This window comes from Aedes aegypti, chromosome 3 (assembly GCF_002204515.2).
Source record: "Aedes aegypti strain LVP_AGWG chromosome 3, AaegL5.0 Primary Assembly, whole genome shotgun sequence".
In the NCBI taxonomy this organism is placed as follows: domain Eukaryota; kingdom Metazoa; phylum Arthropoda; class Insecta; order Diptera; family Culicidae; genus Aedes; species Aedes aegypti.
This window is the reverse complement of record NC_035109.1, coordinates 142,005,692-142,026,739: the sequence shown is the minus strand read 5'-3', so window position 1 is coordinate 142,026,739 and position 21,048 is coordinate 142,005,692. Positions and strand designations below refer to the sequence as shown.

Below are 21,048 nucleotides of genomic sequence, written 5' to 3'. Positions count from 1 at the left end.
GTGGAAGCAAGTCATCCCGAAAGAAGAAAGATTCCAGCTGATCCGAAGATTTCACGACGAACCGGCAGCTGCGCATCTTGGCTTCTACAAAACCTGGCACAAAATACAAGCCCACTATTACTGGCCGCAGATGCAGCAGGAGATTAGTGATTATGTCAGGAACTGTGCGACCTGCAAAGCATGCAAAGCACCGGGGAGCAGAATGATGCCGCAGATGGGAAACCCGAAGCCGGCGAAAACACCATGGGAGATGATATCAGTGGACTTTATTGGTCCACTCACACGTTCCAAACGAGGAAACACAGTGCTATTGGTGGTAGTAGATTGGGTCAGCAAATACGTGATCGCCAAGCCAATGCGCGCAGCGGATTCAAAGAAAATGGTGGAGTTCCTGGAAGAAGAGGTGTGCCTGAAGTTCTCGCGTCCACGGCTGATATTGTCCGACAATGGGAAGCAGTTCGAATCGATGGTCTTCAAGTCCTGGCTGGCGAAGAACAAGATCGGCCACATGAAGACGGCTTTCTACTGCCCACAGGTCAACAACGCGGAGCGCGTTAACCGCGTCGTAGTCACCTGCATCCGAGCGTTGCTGGACGGCGATCATCGAGAGTGGGACGAGAAGCTACCGGCAATCACGGCAGCAATCAACGCGGCCAGGCATGAGGCAACGGGTGTGAGTCCGCACGAAGCGAATTTCGGACGAAACCTACTGCTACACACGGACCTCTACACGCAGCAAGAACTGAACACGCCGGAAGACCCAAAAGTTGCGCAAGATCTACGGCTATCAACGATTCGCCGAATACAGAAGCTGATCATCGATCGCATCAAAAACAGCCACCAGCGGGCGAAACAGCGATACAACCTCCGCACAAGATTAGTGGCGTTCAAAGTCGGAGATCTGGTGTGGCGTCGAACGTTCATCCTCTCATCGAAAGCGGACCAGATCAACAGCAAGCTAGAGCCGAAATTCGTTCCGGCAATAGTGAAGGAGATCCTCGGGACGAACTTGTACCTGCTGGAGGACGTGATGAGTGGGAAGAAAGGCAGATTCCATGCGAAGGACATTAAAGCGGATTAAGCGTAACGTGTAAAGCTATGTACGCAGGCAGTGCCTGTCAACCAAGAAGCGAAAGCTGACAAAAACACCAAATGGGAGCAGTGACAACGAGCAGAGGCGAGCACAGTATCCACAATTCTGCTTCGCCTCAGCTATACCGATTAGGAGATTTCTGTAAGGATTTCCGTTCAAACGAACGAGGTTCCGAAACGTTCAAGCTATGTACACAGGCGGTGCCTGTTAACCAGTATCAGTAGCAGTCGAAAACACCAATCACTGGGAGATTTGACCACGTATGCTGAGAGTGTGATCCCGCTACAACACGCTCCAGCTCAGCAACCCTAATCAAGACTGGCGAGGATTTCCGTTCATCCGAGCGAGGTTCCACAACGATAAAGCTATGTCCACAGGCAAAGCCTGTCAACCATTAATACCATACTTCAAAAACACGTACCAAGCGGGAAAATGGCAAAAGTCAGGTGTGATGAGCAACAACTTCTTAATGACTACCTCTCCACCTCGACGATTCATCAGGTTCATTATAGACCACGATCCACGCCAAAAAACCTTGAACACGATTTGCGACCACATCAAGCACTGCAACAAGTCAAGAAAGTTTCCATTACGAAAAGATCCTGGACCGACCGGAAATCGAATCCAGACACCTTCAGCATGTATTTGCTTTGTAGCAGCGGACTCTAACCACTCACCTAAGAAAGGTCTCTATCATATGATATGTATCATGTTTCATAGAATTGTAATATACACATGCCTTTTTCGTAATTATTAAAAAAAAACATTGAAAAGTTTGACACTATAAATGTTGACTTTCTTTTTTAATCTTCTACCAATAGCTTTCCACCACGTAACAAAAATTCAAAACTAGTTTTAAACAAAAACCGTATTCTTCCTTTTTATCCATGGATCGCATCACCGACTGAAGGTGACTCTCAGATCTTGTTACTCCCTAACTAATCAACACCCTTCTCGTGGTGATTATGGAAATGCAGAGGTATTCTCGTTATCTAAAAGCAATAATCATTACACACTAACATTCCTTCCCCATCCCAACTGACTGTTAGGACTTGGCAGGCGCCGTTGTTGATCAATAATATGACAACTGCTATGATGTGCACTTCGAGAGTAAATGTTATATTGTCTATTTCTAAGTTATGTCCACCATAAGCTTTTCTATAGTTGAGAGGAGTTTTATTAGGGTCGGAACTTGGACATTTCTAGCATAACAGCATCTTGCTTGCTATACCATATATAATGTAAAATAGTGAATTTGACTATAAGCTCTCAGTAAAAAAAATGGAAAAGGGCTCGTTTAGCAATAGGCTGTAACGCATGCTCTGTCCAGATATCTGTTGCAGATTTACTGCAGAAATTTCCAAGGAATAGCTAGAAGCCAGAATCAGGATGAACATTGATGATGACGATTAAGCCGTGGCAGACAATTAATCGTTCCATACAAAAATATAAAATTTCCATAAAAAATGCAAAATTTGCCAGTAAAGAAACAAGGGTAAAATCAACAGATAAGTTAAAAATTTACATAAAAAAATTAGGAAGTGCATAGAAAAAACAAAATTTTCCATAAATAATAAAATTTTGAGCAATAAATAGATTCAAAAGTGCAGTAGAATCGACAATAATCTCACTAAAAAATATCGAATTTTACATTTAAAAACCTCAAAATGTCCCTATTTTCTTCACAAAAAGCAAGAAATAATTATAAATTTTCCACAAAAAAAGCCAAAATTTGCAATAAATAAATAATAATTCGCCCACAATAAATCAAAAATGTCCATTCAAAAGATCAAAAAGAGCAATAGCAGTAAATGCAAAGTTGCAATAAACAAACTCAACTGAGCAATTCAAAATGACAATCAATACATGAAAATGTTGTAGAAAATTCCAATATTTAAGTAAAACTTTCCATAAAAATAACGTAATTTTCCAATAATGAGTAATAATGTGTGTTTTGTTTGTATGATAGGTTTTTCTACTGAGCTAGTGGCGAGTGATTTTAAACATAATACGGACTCATATTACGGAAATTCACTTTCATCTTTGGTGTAACTGCCTACAGCAGTTGCAGAAATGTGTATACTTCGATTGATGAGTTTTTTCATAAATATTTTTTTTTATTTGCATACGAACTTAACGCTTTTTAAAGTATCTTCTAATTGGTTCATTTTTAGATCTAATGGGTTGTCTCAGTACTACAAATATGGTTAAGCATGCTGTAACGCTACTTTTGTACCTCATCACCCACTTCATGCAACTACGTCAGTGGTCTAACAACCCTTAGCGCGCTCGGCAAAGTTCCATCATGCCGCATAAAGTGTTGCCACAGATGATGCTTAGTTTGTAAACACCAGTTCCCTGGCTGGTGGGGCATAAGAGCATAAAATCGATGTCCGACACCGTTTTGGAATCCAAGATGGCGACCTCTGGTTGGGGAAAACCGTTGGAAACCCATACAATATGGGTATTTTCGGAACGGGCACGATGAGGGGATGACGAAAATCGATGTCCGACGCCATTTTGGAATCCAAGATGGCGACCTCTGGTTCGGGTAAACCGTTAAAAACCCATACAATATACATACATTTTGGAATCCAAGATGGTTACCTCTGGTTGGGGTAAACCGTTGGAAACCCATACAATATGGGTATTTTCGGAATGGGCACGATGAGGGGATGACGAAAATCGATGTCCGACGCCAATTTAGAATTGAATCAACAAGGCTATCAAAACGAATGACAGGCTACTTAGTCTTAAGGGTTTAGATTTTATGCTATAAATAAGTATCATCAATGTACAACTACTTAAGTTTGTAGATACAAAGGCCCATATATCGTGATCCTCGGAAGTGCAAAAACATCGACACAACTCAATACAACACTTCGTTTGCAAATTTGGACAGTAAGAGGCCTTTGCAATATTGAAGAACTATCTATTGATGATTGGTATCGCTTGTATATCCTAATGCCCATATTCGATAGAGTTCTTAGAGGACCAAGGACATCCGCACAAATTCATACAATACACCGTTTACCCACAGGAATGGTAAAAAACCTGTGGAGTATTTGAAAATTCTCTTCTAATCACTTATTATGGCCGTAGATCCTGTCTTTTATTAAATGTAGTCATTGGAGCACCAGAAACATCCGTATAAATCAATAAAATATTCAGTTGACTTGAATAAATGGTTAAGAGACTGTGTCATATTTAAAAACTACCTATAGATCATTGATCACGTTTGTAGATTCAAAGGCCTATTTTCAATGAAGTCCTTGGAGGACCTAGGATTTCGGTACGAATTATAACATTACTGCTACATATAGATAAGGGCCTGTGCCATATCAAAATAGCATCTATTGATAATTGGTTACGTTTATAGATCCCAAAGCCTATATTCAATATAGATCTTGGAGGACCTAGGACATCCGCTCAAATTATTACAATACACCGTTTACTCACATGAATGGTTAGGGGCTTGTGGAGTATTTGAAAAGTAACCTCTATTATCACGGTCGTAGATCCCAAGGCCTATATTCAATGGAGTCCTTGGAGGACCTATGACATCGGCACAAATTATAAAAATACTCATTTTACTACTATGAATAGATAAGGACCTGTGCCATATCAAAAAAACATCAAAGTATCGCCAAATATGCCAGTACATTGCAGGTATATATTCCAGGAAGTTTTTGGATGAACTAGAAAACCTGTTGTACTCACTTAATTACCAAAACTTGGATCTGACAATACAAACGCTTCTTAAAAATATAACAATCTTCTAGGGTCCAGTATTGTGAGACATTCTTCTACATAGAAATGATAAATTGATCTCCGTTAACTCATGTAGAATCATATGCCTTAACTCCAAAGAGTTCTTGGAAGGCCTTAACATGCACACATTCTAACCTGATTTAGAACCCAATGTATTAATAATATGTTAATGGTGCTAAAAGAGCATATTTTTTCTAAATGATATAAATTAATTTCATACAAGTAGACTGCAAACGGCAAAACCTCGTTTTACGAACTGAACTCCCTCGTATTACGCACTGATTCAATTTACGCACCCCCGATCTAGTTCGTAAATTGAGGTTATAGTGTATTGCTCTTTTGGATTTTTTAAATGGACATTTTTGATTTATTGTGGGTGAATTATTATTTATGTATTGCAAATTTTGGCTTTTTTTTGTGGAAAATTTATAATTATTTCTTGCTTTTTGTGAAGAAAATAGGGACATTTTGAGGTTTTTAAATGTAAAATTCGATATTTTTTAGTGAGATTATTGTCGATTCTACTGCACTTTTGAATCTGTTTATTGCTCAAAATTGTTTTGTATATGAAAAATTTTGTTTTTTCTATGCACTTCTTTATTTTTTTTATGTAAATTTTTAACTTTTCTGTTGATTTCACCCTTGTTTCTTCACTGGCAATTTTTGCAATTTTTATGGAAATTTTATATTTTTTTATGGGACGTTAATATTTTAGCCATTAAGCCGTGGACCCACCGATCATTAGAGAGATTAAGATGGCTATCTGGCTGAATAATTGTAAGGCTGGGAAGAACGAGATCCCGGTCGAGCTTCTCAAGCACGGAAGTGAGCAGCTTTACCAGTCGATCCACCGAGTGCTTCTAAAGGTATGGGTCGAAGTATTGCCCTCCGGCTGGTTACGCCCAATCTACAAGAAAGGGCGCAGACTGGAGTGTACCAATTACAGAGGAATGATCCTGCTGAATGTGGCGTACAAAATACTGTCGCATTTAACAAACTGAGACCAATTGAGGAGTCTTTCTGCGGCGAATACCAGCTGGTTTTCGTGAGGGCCGCTCGACAACGGACCTTGCGAATGATACTGGATAAATTCTGGGAGTATAACTTGCAGACTCACCACGTGTTTATTGATTTCAAAGCAGAGTAGGATTTAGTGAAAAGAAATGAGCTGTGGCGGATTATGTCTGAACATGGTTTTCCAGCGAAACTAATTAGGCGGATACGTGCTATGCATGATGGCTCGAAATCAAGTGTTAGGTTTGCAGACGAGGTGTCAACTTTACTTCTAACTGTGACGTTAGACGGATTGAAGCAGGAAGACGCACTTTCGATTTTACTGTTCAAAATTGCATTCGAGGGTGCTATTGGGAGAACTGGTGTGCAGGAAAACGGCACTATAATCATACAGTCGAAAACATGCTCCTTGGCTTTCCGGACAATATCGACCTTATTTGAATCGATCGCAGGTCAGTGGAGGAAGCCTTCGTGCCTCTGAAGAGGGAGACAGCAAGGATAGGCCTGACCATTGATTCTACCAAAACAAAGTACATGGTTGCAGGTAGAGATAGAGACAGGCCTAGTGGTGTTGGTACTGCGGTAGTATTTGGTAAGGATGTCTTTGAAGTTATTGAAAAGTTTGTTTACCTTGTAATACTTGTAACATGTGACAATGAGAATGTCGAAGTGAAAAGACGGATTGCGGCTCTGAACCGGGCGTTTTACGAACTACATAACATGCTTAGGTCTCGCAAAATCGCAAACGAAAACAAAAATAGCCCTGTATTAAACATTGATTCCTCCGGTGGCTCTCCACGGGCATATTGAAAGAGACAGACCGGAAAGCCTTCGGTGTTTTCGAGCGTAAAGCGCTGCGGACATTAATCGGTGGGAAACTAAAAAAATATTAAGCGTGTGAAATACGGCAGACTTCAGTGGGCTGGTCACTTAGAGCGAATGTCGGAAGAAAGAATTGCCCAAATACAATTCAGCAGAGAACCAGGTAGTTGTCGACGACTTCGTGGAAGACCACGAATATGCTGCGTACAACGCAGAAGAAGAGGACCTGGTTACCCTAAACGTTGGGGGCAACTGGAGGAGTGTCGCCCAAAACTGGCGAAGATGGATCTCTACAATACGCCCGGCAATGGCATGACGCTACGCTGTAGCCATCAAGGAATAAGATGGGTAGCTGAAACAAAATTTGGAGTAAGTTTACAAAAAAGTACCTTTAAAAAAGTTTCAATAGTAACACACTACACCATCCGGGTCATCCTAGAATTGATAAATATACCGTCCAGTGCAAAATATTTACCTCTCATAGCTGAATATTGTTCACATAAAATAAAATCAGTCTGAAGCAAGCACTAAGAATAGAATAGGATAGAATAAAGTAAAATCAGTCTGAAATGATTCATCTAATTTCATGATAAGTTGAAGTTCAAAAAGATTTCAATTTGAATGATTCATTAACTTAAATTAAAATTCATTTATTTTATAAGTTATTTTTTATTAGTTAATTATTTTGCTGATTTGTGTTTTACATAAATTTATTATGCCTTGAAGAAATAATCCTCTGTATGAATATCTTTAAATCATGCAGAGGACTATACAGCTGAAAAGAAATGTAGTGGAATAACTTGATACCTGGGATTTTTGCAGAAATGGTTAAGTGAGTCATTTTTTTTAGATCACAGTATTCAGTAGAGAAAGAATGCCATTTCAAATGTAGCTCGCTATAGAAATTTCTTCAACCGATTCTGTCAAAGAAATTTCAACTTTTCTTGTACGGGATGAGCAGACGTAAACAGCTTAGGAATAGCAAATTATAATATAGATAGCTGAAAGTGGTATTGACTTGATACATATAAGAGATAGAAGATCTGGAAATTATCTCTAAAATAAACTCATAGAACAACAATGGCATGTCATATTTAGATTTTGTGAGATCTGACCAATAGCTGCGAGCCATTCATTAGATCCTACTCTTCTGGAGGCAGATCAAGTTTATTTTCTAAACAACTATTTAAAAAGTTTCGAGAAAGCATCAGTTATGATTGTATTTGATAACTTTTTTATATTAGTAATTGAAACTTTGAAATGCATTCAGAGCTCAACACGAATTTCGGATATATAGTCCATTTTCCAAAAACTTAGCTATAGGGTGACCACGTTTGCACGGCTTATTTATTGCTGAACAATAAGTTTAAGAGGAATATAACCATCATCGTTTTACAAATTTTCAAAACCATTTTTTGCTCAAAATTTAATCAATGTGAGCCTTAAGTAATAATCGTTATTTTGGCCTCTCATGGATCAACTGTTCTAATAATATACCGAAGCTGAATTAAGATTTAATCAAATACTTATTCAGCTCTTAATCATGTTTATGTTGAACATGTGGAAATAGCTGAAGTACGAAGCAAGTAAACTTTAGTTTATCTTTTGAATATCCCTTTACACATATACATTTGTTTGGTAGAGTATTGGCTTTTTAATAGAATGAAACAAGTCTTGTTCAGCTCGTTATTTAAACAATCTTGACTAGTCAAATGACAATCCTTGGAAACGTTTAACAAGGAGTGATTCAACTTTTGTTCATTCCAATGCATAACGCAGAACATTGACCTAAGTTTGTATTTTAAGAGCATCTTCTCAGCTCCTTATAGGACAAATTGTTTATTCAGCTGTCATTACCATTATTGAACAATAATTAAAGATGCATGCTTATTTGTTGCTAACGCACAGAGCTAGAGACAAGGGGTGGATCACTCTTGATGCATCTGTTAAATCGAAATGCATTTAAATGCACACTCGATAGATTTGCAATTCATGGCTTGCTCAAACGTTTCATTGTTGTACTTGTTGAAGTGTCAAACTCATTTTTCTATCAACTTAAGAAGACCTCGCTCAAAAAATGATCGATCAGGTTTTATAGTGCCTAGAGGGACTAGAAACATTTTTCATTAGAGTATCGGATATCGACATTTGAGTAACAACTTCATCGAAAACCGTTAAACCTTTCGGGAAATTAAGCTGATGACAAGGTGGATTCCAGCTTCGGGGAAGCTTGAAATCGTCATATTGTGAAGATGGACCATTGGCATGCTCAAAGAAAAACTATCCGAAATGATTAGTGGTTGTTTTATTCGTCAAAGCATGTAATGCATAGATATTAACTGAGACGCGTAGCTATATCGCGCTCTGTTATAGAGAGGAGTTTATTCGGAAGTGTCCAGCATGTGTGGTACATGATTTAAGACCTAGAGATCTGTTCATTTGCTGTTATTTATGAACAATATTAAGAAATTATTTCAGCAAATCTATGTTCCATAGACCTACGTTCAATAGTTGTGGAAAGTCTAAGGCAAGATTTCTGGAAGCAATATAGAAATAAGATAGATAAGGCTTTAACACATCTAGTCTACAGTTTATTGTTGAAAAAAATTAAAAAAAGCTGTTTAGACCAATTGTTTTCAAGGCTATTGTTGTACGTTCCACCGTCACTATTAAGGCACAGTATGTGGGTTTCTCTGGAAGGTGGTTCTGACAGGGACGTGATACGACGAATTTTTATCAAGCTATCATCCTCTAACTCATGACGTGCACTGAGTACTACCAAAACTTGTTAAGGTGTAGACCGTTCTTTAAAAAAAAAAACCCTTTATGATCACACACTATCCGCTCCAAGAATCTGCTTATGGATTGCCGCGGCATCGGGAAAGCTTTCAATTAAAATTTAATACATATTTGTTCTGAAGCTACAGCTTGAGTACCTGAAATGAACAAAATATTGATAAATAGTTTATTGGGAAGAGTAAAACTATGTTGATCCTTTCACAACAAACAAAAATGCGTTGCTATAGCATGGCACGATAAAAATGATCAGTGCTAAGCTGATGTGAATGTCGAAAAAATGCATTTGATGCAATTTGATGTACATTCGATGTGCATTGAAGAAGTGATCCACCCCTTGGCTAGAGAGCACTGGAGTAATCCTTGAAAAATGAATTAAAATATACTTTTTGAAACCCTGGGCGAAATCCACGAAGTAATGCTTAGTTCAACAGAGTTAGTGTTGAGCAGCTTATACACATTTCTAGTGTGTTTTGTTCAGTTTTCCACAATTTTATTGATGACATCTCTGAAAAATTTGGTGCAGGATTGATTGGTGTCCCATGAGACATTGCTACAAGGATTCAGAGTAGAATTCTTCTTAATAAAACCATCGGAGAAAGTTCTTGCAAGAATTTCAAAATAAATTTCCAGAGGAAGTCTTAGAGAATCGCTTAGGAATCCATGACCCAACTCCTTGCGCCATGGGGCATAACCGAGCCGAATTCATTTCATTTTTCCACATATGATACTTAGTAATTATCCTAAAACTATGTCAGTTAGGGGCACCGAAGAACTGGCGGTTGGTTCGAGGTTAGAGAATACTTTTTACAATAGGAAAAGAAAGGATTTTCAGGGTTTCTGTTGTATTCTTATAATAATACTTAAGTTGTTTAGACTTATAAAATGATCGACTCTGATCACTATCTCATTGTAAGCAAGATTTTTGCACGGTTGTCTACCCCTCCGAACAAACAAGAATAGCGACCGTTGCATTTCAATGTTCAGCCCTTATCAACAGAAGGTGTAGCAGTCGAATACCGCCGGAAGTGTGTTAAAGCGTCTTGCAGCTGCGAATAGGGCTTTTTACGGATTCCGTAACCAGCTGTGGTCTTCTTAAACTGACAAGATTCGGTACAGCTTGACCAGATCTTCCGGATGGGATGCTCACCATGTTCAAGTTATAGTTCGCATGGCAATGATTCTTTTCCGGCATTTCATTGTCAGCTACACAATGTGCTTCCCCAGATGCATTTGTAGTCGAACCAAACCCCGAGATATCTAGAAGACATGCATTGAATGATTGTCTTACCCATGAGTGTGAGCGAAAACTTGGAATGTTTGTTGTTTTTCTTTGAAAACTTATCTACTATCTTAGTTTTTTGCCCGAAAGAGTTTGATAATCAGCTTAAAGGCTTGATAAAAGTTTGATAATCAGCTCTAAGACAAATTGTCCAGAGTATTATGCAAAGGTCCTTGCAGTTCGGCTGCGGTTCATCATGTGACAGAAACAACAAAGTAGTCTGCAAGCTGTCTTGATGAACAATTTTCTAATACAATTATCGATATTTCTCACGTACAAGTCATAAAGACACCGACTCGATACATTAGTCATGGAGAAACTATTGGAACTACTGAAGAAATTCATTGTTGGAGACAATTACTTGGAAAAAGTTCCTGGACATAATCTAAGCGAAATTCTTCGATGAATCCATTGTAGAGTTCGTGGAGAAATTTCTGGGTGAATTTATGAAATTTCTTGATTAACTTCTTCGAAGAATCGCTAAGGGGAAACTATTTAAAGCCCTACAAATACTCTTGGAGATATCTTGTAAAAAATGAAAAGAACTGCTTGAGGAATCTCTGGAAAAAAAAATGGATTGACTACATGGGACCATTTTTGAATGGGTTCTTAGCATTGTTTACAGATGAATATCTGGAGGAATATCTAGTAGAACTTCAGACACATACCTGTTGGAATTCCTTAGAGAATACCTGGTACTCTACTTTGAGATAAAGAGCATCAATACCTGGAACACAAAAATAAAAAAATAAAAGGTTAGATTTTATATTGAACGTAAAGAAATAATAAATTGAGATTGAAAAGGCAATTATAAAGTTGTAACAAATTAGATATATTACTATGATATAAAGTTATATATTGCACATTGTTTACCTTAAAACAATCTTGTGATTATTCTGATACAATTGTTAAGTTTTCTCTAACCAATATTTTTCAAAATATCTAAATATGACAAACGTTGACATAAATAATTATTTTTGGTAGGTTTGAGTTATTTCTCTGTTATGTCTTTCTGATCGGGAATGTCATGTTATAAAATTGTACAGCAATTTATTTCATCACTAATTAGACGCTCAACATATCAAAAAACGGCAAATTACCACAATTGCTACCACTATATCCAACCAGTTTCCAAAAAGATAAGTAAGATCGTCGGTTGGGTGTGACGAACCAACGAAAGTGCGGGCATTGCCTAATCAGCTCCAATTACTGCGACAAGTGAGAACCCGCTGCTAGGCGAAGTCACCAACGAGATGCAAAACCATAATGATCATACCTACCTACATATAGCCCGGAGATGTAGAAAACAGAAGCAACTATTGCCTATTTCGGTCCCTGCTGGAGAACGCGCTTTGGAAGTGCGTCGACTTGAAAAGTGCGGGGTGAGAGTGCTATGTGAATTCTTTTCTTTTTTAACAAACGGGTAATTTAGAAAGTAATAGCACCTACACAACAAAAAAAAAAGATTGCATGAATGGCTTAACCGCAAAATTGACAAATACGAATGAATTTAAAATACTTTTTTGTATTGCATTGTATAAATGGAAGGACGTTTGAAAAGTGGAAGCAGCACTACGATAAACCAACACATAGTGGGAACCCTTGGTAAAAATTAGGTTAAATACGATTACTAATCCAACAAGAACATCAAGAAATTATTGAAATCTGCAATACTCGAAGATTCCCTTTGCTATCACACTACCGGTAAGTAGTAACACTAGTATCAGTGTGCCCCAGTCGTAGGAAGGAAATTATCAATAAAACGTAAATAAACCGTAATACAGTGTTCTATATAAAGCAGATCGACCCCAGACGGTGGGAAATGTAGCTGATATCAAGAAGGTATAGTATGGCAGTGGAGCAATGGAAGAAAAGGGGAACAAACTAAGAGGACTTGCTGCAGGTTCAAGAACAAACGCGTCGCAAACACGCGAACAATGATACTCTTGGTTCCAGCTGCGATGCTAGTGGTGACTACGCAAACGAATTGAATGGATGAGAGAGAACCATGTAGAATGGAGAGAAATTTGTACGAACAATTCGCAAATTGGAAGTACTTAATTTTCAGCATGGGGTGCTTTGAAGGCATGAAACAAAGATTTTATTGATTAACCCAGAATTTTTCAATTATGTAGAGTAAAGTGGGGCAAAAGTTCGAGTGGGGCAAAAGTTTCTTTTTAAGATTTCTAGCTCAAATCAAATCAAAACTTAGAAATGTCATGGTGGTTCGAATGCTATTAAGTAAGAGACTTTCACTCCAAATATCATAAAAATCGATTAAGATTTGGAAAAGTTATGGCTATTTGTTGTTTTTCGACGTAAATATTGTAATATTTGGTCAAACTTTCGATGCATGGAACCAAATGAAGATCAAATATTTTTCAATATTTTATGTAAGGGCGTTTCTAGGCCTATCATAAGGATGCTTTGACGTGTATTAGTTTTTCCATAAATAGTTGGAATCAATTTTTGGCCCATAGCGGGGCAAAAGTTCGAATCTGCGGGGCAAAAGTTCGACCCATGTATAAACCCACGAAATTTTTTTCAAATTTCCTTAAATCTACATATTATCTTCAAATTTAGCGAAATTTGCCTGATCGTGCGAAAAATGTCACAAATATTTTACATTTTCACTTAGTTTTGCGAAAAACTGCTATTTTTTGGGTGTATTACAATTAACCCTGTTTTGGGCATTTTTTGATGAAAATTTAGTGTGTATTTTTCGGCAAACATAAGTTTACAGCTGGTATAGGTAAAGTATGTCTGGCATAAAAGTATTCATATTTTCTGTTTTAGCCAACGAACTTTTGCCCCACACTAGATTCGAACTTTTGCCCCACCGGTGGGGCAAAAGTTCGTTTAAGACAATCAGTTTTGAAACTGTTATAACTAAAAATGGGTAAATATTTTCACACAAGTTTGTTCAGCAAAGTTATAGCCAATATGTTGAAGGTTCGCTGTATGGTATTTGTTTTGTTTCATCTGCTATTATTTTCCTGCAAACTTTGATTATACCACTAAGGACGAACTTTTGCCCCACCTTACTCTATTGGTAGTGACTAATGTGAGGTTAAGATTTCTTCTTACATTGAAATTGATCATCCATGCAATCGTTTGCATGGATACATGTAATCATTTTCCAAGCACCTTCGAAACCTTGATTTCAAAAGACTTGAAGGTTTTTACTATTACAGGCAGCAGGTTCCAATTAAAAGTGCCAATTTGATTCACTTTGACAGCTTGGGGTTTTGAAAGCTTTCTTTTCTATTCTTAGCATTATGTCTTCACTGAGACAGAGACTACTTCTCAGCTTAGTGTTCAATGAGCATTTCCTCAGTTATTGCCAAAGTTGCCATTTTCGCATTCGTATATCGTGTGGCAGGTACGATGATACTGTATGCCCAGGGAAGTCAAGGAAATTTCCATTACGAAAAGATCCTGGACCGACCGGGAATCAAACTCAGACTCTTTTAGTTTGCTTAACTAAAAGAAACCATTCAGCTTTTAAGGAACACAATAATTTCCAATTTTACAAAAACTCGATTTTAAAATAAGTCCTACAGGTTTTCGGATCAGAAGAAAATAGCTAGCCTATTATAATCACACACACTATGAGCTATAATACCTCGACTTGTTTATATGAATAAGTATTATATGAATAAGTATGGAGACATGATGAAGATCATATTAGGCTATTATAACAGAACTTGTGGATTATTAGCCATTCATTTTGCTTTTTTTGTCGGAACCTGATTCCGGAAGCACTGTCCGTGTAAGAGCCGAGCCCAAGGAACAAATTAGATACCCAATTCAAAACATCAACTCTCAATATTGTCAATTTTACCATAAGGCGAAGACTGGGTTGTAGGGTCACTTCCGGTGAACTAAGCGACAAACTTAAGATAAAACTATGCATGTGACTGCTCAAACTCCATGAAATAACCTCAGCGTTGCTGTAAGAACATGTTTCTTGCCTGTATGGACACCTCAGCCACTTGACCAGACAGTGACCGGATTCTGCGGTCACGTTCGGTGAATCAGGAACAAACAAACGTAGAGGAGGCAAAACTAGACATGGGACTGCTCAAACTTCATGAAATAATCTCAACATTTCTGTTAGAATATGCTTTTTGCATTTATTGGTACTTCGGCGAGACGCACAGACAGTAATTGGGTTCTGAGGTCACTTCCGGCGATTCAAGAGACAAACATAAGATAAACATAGGACCCATACTGGAATTCTGAGATCTACACTGACATCCGAGAATTCACATCAGAACCCTAGGACAAATACTAGAATCCCAGCTTTCACCTTGGAAACCTAGATTCCAATTCTCAATCACAGGATCCACACTGAAATTGTAAGATCCACATTGAAAATTCTAGATCCACACTGAAATCTCGAGGTCCACACTGAAATGTCAAGATCCTCACTGAAGCCTCAAGTTCCCCACTGAAAATACACAATCCCAGGATCCATATGGGAATACTAGTATTCACACTGAAATCCCATTAGGTACAGTACAATCTACAGTACTGCCCACTGAAATACAATAAACACACTTGAATCCCAATAGCACCTTTGAAGTAACACAATCTACACTAGAAACCAAGGATCCACACTGAAAACCTAGGCTCCAACTGAAACACCAGGATCCACTTTGTAGTCCCAGGATCAACACTGAATTCCGAGAATCCATATTGAAACCTCAGGATCTACACTGGAATCCAAAGATCCATACGGGAATCTCAGAAACCACACTGGAATCCTAGTACCCACTCTAGAATCCCAAGATCTGCAATGAAATACCAGAACCCAGGAATAACACTGGAATCCCAGAATCCACACTGGCTTATCAATATCTACACTCGAAATCTACAAAATGGAGTCTCAAGATCCACAATGTATTCCCAGTATATACACTAGAATCGTAATATCGACACTACAATCCCAGGGCCAGGAATAACACTAGAATACAAGTATCCACACTGGAAACTCAAGATTCGCATTTAATACCAAAATCTACATTGGAATTCCAGGATCCATACTGGAATCCGAGGATCCACACTTGAACCCCAGGATCCACACTGGAAACCCACTGCACTAAAATCCTAGGATCTCCACTGGAATCCCAAGATCAATTTTGGAATGCCAGGAGGCATCCTGAAATCTCAGAATTTACACTGAAATCCCGGAACCCGCACTGACTTCCAGGATCCATACTAAAATCTTTCAGGCATCTCTGATTTGGAAACCACGCTTATTGTAACAATAGTCAAGCGTGGTGATGCCGTCAAGAACTGCTGACTAAACAGCTAAGAAATTTAAAAATTTTATGCTTACCTATGTAGGCCGATAGAGAAAATCGTCAAGAATTTCTTAAGATTTAAAAAAAACTGCTGTTGAAAACACTAAATTTGACTATTTCAGCCAACTTGCGTGCATGACAATTTATTTACTTAATTTGCCACAGAACTTTATGCGTAAAACAATACATATCAACAAAGTTCATAATACTTCCGATGCTTATGTAGGTTAAGGAAAGTATTGTATTTTGCTATATAAGAGAAGCGAAGAATTTTGTATGGAGACTACAAACATGTTGAAAAAATTGATTTAATCTAAATTTAATCGTGTAATTCAAACCAAATTACATCTGAAATGAAAGTTTAACTCCTATTTTGCATGCTTTGTGGATTTGATTATAGAATTGTTTGATATAATATTGTTCAAATTTTATGTAAACATCATTAAAACTAATGTTTTATACAACTTTGGCGACCTGTTGGTAAAAATGTGACGTACTGGAACATTTCTGAGAACAGTATCAGACTCAGCAGCCCAAAATCTACTAGAGACACATAATTTCACCCTTGAGACACGCAAAAATGTCATTTTTGTTACACTGTGTTATGAAGCAAATATTTCCGAAGTACATGGAAATTTTTTTGATTATTTTTTTTGCAGAAATCTTCAAAGGAATTTACCTGAGAAAATCTCAGGAGAAGTTTCCGTTTGCATTCCCAGGATTGATCTCCGATTTTCTTTAATGAGTCCTGAATTCATGTGGAGTCTAGGTAGTTATATCTGGGGCATATTCCGACGAAATTACTGAAGAATACTTTGAAAATTTAAAAAAAATCCCTAACAGATCCCTGCAGAAATTTTTAGGAAAGCAGAATTCCCATTGAAGTTCATAAATAAAATTCTAATGAAATCCTCGAGGAAATCAATGGACAAGTTCCTGGAGAAATCACCAATTGACATTTCAGGAAGAATCCAGAAGATCATCACCAAGAAATCTCTGGAATAATTTCTCCAAAGCATATAACTAGCTCATAACTTCGAACCATTTTTCTGTTTAGAATAAATTTTTCAAAAATATTATTGATTGAGAAAAGTTAGTTGAATGGTCGAAAGGGGGGCTGGGGGCAAGAAGGACACCTTAAGATATATAGGTTCAAATCATGGTTGATAAGCACAATTTTTGAAGATTATTCCAGTGTAAGGGCAAGCCCACCTCTTGTTCTAAATGATGTTATCTATAGATTTCAAAAATATAAGAAACACATGATGATTTGAGATTTTTGAAAATGTCCCTTCTTATGAGGTTTTTAAACGAGGCATGGGGCAAGAGTGCCACTCCTAAGGGGCAAGAAGACCACCAGAGCAAAATGCCACAAATTTTGTATATTATTATTTCGCCGCCTAAACGATAAATTCTAGATTAAGTAAAGATAAAAACTGTGGGATAAATATTGAATTATAGTTAAAAAGTAATTTTACGAAATTAATTTAGTTCTCATCTTACTTGACTGTAACAATAATATTAAAAATTTTCAGAAACCATTTTGAATGTCCAAGATGGTTTATTTTGATTTTATTTAGTAGGAAACATTGATTTAATGCAAAATTTAACAAGAAAAATAAAAGTTCATTTGATTTTATATGAGAAAATTGCGGTATACCTCTAAGTACCCCATAAGACATACTGTTTTTATATATGTAAAACTGAATGTCAAAAGGACACAGCTTTTTATTATTCACTAGTGGGCCCGGCAAACTTCGTCTTGCCATCAAGTAGGCTGTTGAAAAACGCTATGGATCGTGCCATACAAAATGACAGTTCCGTACACGCTCGTTTTTCCGACTTTCTCGGTGAATATCTGGGATTTTTATACACACAAACACGTCGGAACACTTGACGAACAAAACGGAAAACTAATCATTCAAATCGGTTGACCCGTTCGGAAGCCATTTCGTGACATACAAACACCACTCCATTTTTATTTATATAGATAAATCAAAATTCAAAAATAAATCTTAAACCTTATATTACACGTAAACCCCATTTTTATTATTTTTGTTTACAATTTTCACCGAAGAATCTTGATAGAAAACAGATGTTTGGAACAAAGTTTAATGATTAATAAGAAGGGGTTTCAACAAAAACTTGTGGTCGATTTTCAAAATTTTGGTTTTTGTCAAAATAAATAGACTTTGATAATAAAATTTGACTGATTTTTCGATAAGACTGTGTGGTCTCCCAGCTCCCCGGACCTGGACTTTTATGTATGGTCGTCTATGCAGGCCAAGCAGAGCGAACATCAAGTGAGTACTATAGATCAATCGAGGAAGCTCATTTCTAAGATCTGGGACGAGATGCCGATCTACCAGCTGCGTGTCACGTGTGATTCTTCTGAGAAACGTCTCAAGCTCGTCGTAAAGCTCATAAGGGGGGAGGGATGCTCCCAGGTTATATGCCCTAAAGGTTTTCAATGAACATTGCTTCAATAAAAATTGATTTCGAAAAGAATATCTTGTGTTTTCATTTCTTTAACACATTTTCAAGTGTATACAAACTTATTGAACGCCCTGTAGTTTCTAGAGACAAAACTTAAAGGAGAAGCATTTATAGGAGTTTTATCGACTTTTAGTAGATGCTCTAACAGCGATCGTAGTAGGCCGCGCGCGAATGTGGACGTCAATTTATCTTCTGTTCCGTATTTTTTAAATCTGCTGCCTATCAGAGTTTTTGTGAAAATCTGGGAGGGAAAAACCAATACAAAATTTATGTACGTCATTGTGGTCATAGTGAGCCGAGATTCTGCTGTCACGATCTATCACTGTGAACCCAGATCTTAAAGAATGGACAAACTTGAGAAAAGTGCGTAATTGTTCAAAACATGTTATTTGTATTTTAACAATGTTAACAACAATCGGTTGAAAATCAATTCCTGCACACCCAAAAACAATGTCACGATAATTTGATCGAATTTAAGGTATTGAAACACGCATCTTTCTAGTCTTTTCCAATCAAAATTAAAATAAAATGCACATACAACTATGTCCCTTTTTCTAAGTTTATTCAGAAAGATCGAAAGCACACAACAAAAGAAAACTAGCGATTTTTCCAAAGCCTGCCTTGATTGTCGTTGGTGAGCGGGAGTTATCTAGCAATTTGGAAAAAGTGTTGCTTCATATTTCGTGTGTAGTATCTGTACCTGAGAGAGACTCGCGAAGAGGAAAAATATCAACGTCATATGCAGCCCAGATTCCCCTCTCACGAAACGTCAAATGCAGCCCACCGTTTTTATGGCTGAAAAAGTGAAAAGTATTGTGTTCAAAGTAAATTGTTATTGAAACCCTCAGTCAGCGGAGCAGTTTTTTCCAAAGTTTCTGATAAATCTAAGCAAAAGATTAATTATTTCTAATGTCTGCTACGTTTGCTGGCATGAAATTTCAATCAAACGGCTATTTATGATTCGATGTGATGCAAACTCAATCATTTTTGCTGAGAGGTTCATGTGAGGATTTGAACGGCTTGCGCATAATTGGTATAAACACAAAGTGGAATAAGAAAAAAACTCAGCAATCACAGAAAAAGAAGACCGTCTTCGCGAGTCTCGTCTCAGATCTGTACCTCCTTCATGCACATATTTGGAGCATAAAAATAAACGTAAATTTCAACGACCAATCTATTATTTTTTAGTTGAATTTTATTGAAATTTACACGATCATGTAAAATTCAAGCATTTTTAGTTGAAAATTGAATGTATATTCATTCAAGTTTACAAGATGCTGTAACGCTACATGAATTTTATTTATCTTTACAGTAGTTTTCAGTTTACACTACATTGAAATTTAAATATTTTTTTTCTGTGAGGTTAAAAACCATTTGAATTGAACAATAAAGTTCAGAAGTTTTAAAAAGAGCCAAAAATCATAGAAAAGAGTATTGAACCACAACTCTGTGCGCTTTAGACTAGTGAAGGAAACGTAAAAAATGTGCAGATATGACAGGCATTGGGCAAAATCATGTTCCGTGCATACGGCGGGCAACGAAGTGACGTGATTATACTCAGGCCTGATAATGAGCCTGTGCATGCTATAAAACGTTTGACTTTTACTGTGCGTCCTGTTTTCAAGTTGCCCGCGAGAGAGAGCGAGACAGCACCAACACACGGCGCACAGTAAAAGTCATGAGAACAAAAGAATTTATGGCACGTACAGAGGCTCATACTCCTCCACATCACATCGGTGAAATACTCTAGAGCAGCATGCTGCCTTTACCTCTTTGCGAGGGAGCGAAAAAATGCTAAGCAGAGAGACAACGAAAATCGAGCGAGGAAGATGCAACACAAAACACAACAGAGTAAAATTCCATCAAAAAAGGGTGCTCTCACAACTCCCCGAGGACTGTCTTGCTCGGGTGACAGACACAAATTACTGCTTCACATCCAATTCGTCAATACTCAGAGATCACCTGAAAAACAGAAAAAAAATGACAAGCGCAGAAAAAATCCACCAACCCTTGTCAAGGCCTACTTACCGAGTATGACAAGAGTTCTTTTGAAGTGTGAGTAAAGGTGAGGTTCTGTGTTGAAAATTTTGAGTTTAGTTTTTTCTCCTCAGAAAAACGGCAAAATCGCCTCCTCTTTGCATCGCTGAGAAGTTTCTATCAAGCTTGATTATACTCCGCAGAGCGAACGTTTCTATGGAGACGCCCATGCTAATGCTGAAATATGCTAGATGAAGCTATAGAAGCGTTGTATGAAAAAGACGTTTGGTGAGATTGTTCTGATTATTGTTAGATTGTTAAGTATCCCCATCTCTTTATATATAGTTTAATTATTATTTTGCAAAATAATTAATCTACACTTTGTTTCAGGAATGCATTAGATACATTCACAAATAAATGCGCAACTGGTCAGTTTCCCTTGAAACGGCTGGTATGATTGTCCCCGTTTCGTTCCCTTCGTCAATTAA

At 37.5% G+C, this 21,048-nt stretch overlaps 1 protein-coding gene across 5 annotated transcripts in view; it reads right to left on the bottom strand.

Annotated features, from left to right (window-relative positions):
• LOC5567586 (solute carrier family 12 member 1) overlaps positions 1 to 21,048 on the bottom strand; it is a 226,306-nt gene that overhangs the window by 178,395 nt on the left and 26,863 nt on the right. Inside the window, exon 3 of one of the 5 annotated variants that reach the window (XM_021853732.1) lies at positions 11,447 to 11,505. The exons of the other annotated variants lie outside the window; for them this stretch is intronic. The gene's annotated coding sequence lies outside the window, so the exon portion shown is untranslated. The remainder of the gene's footprint in view (positions 1 to 11,446; positions 11,506 to 21,048) is intronic. 5 annotated transcript variants of the gene reach the window in all.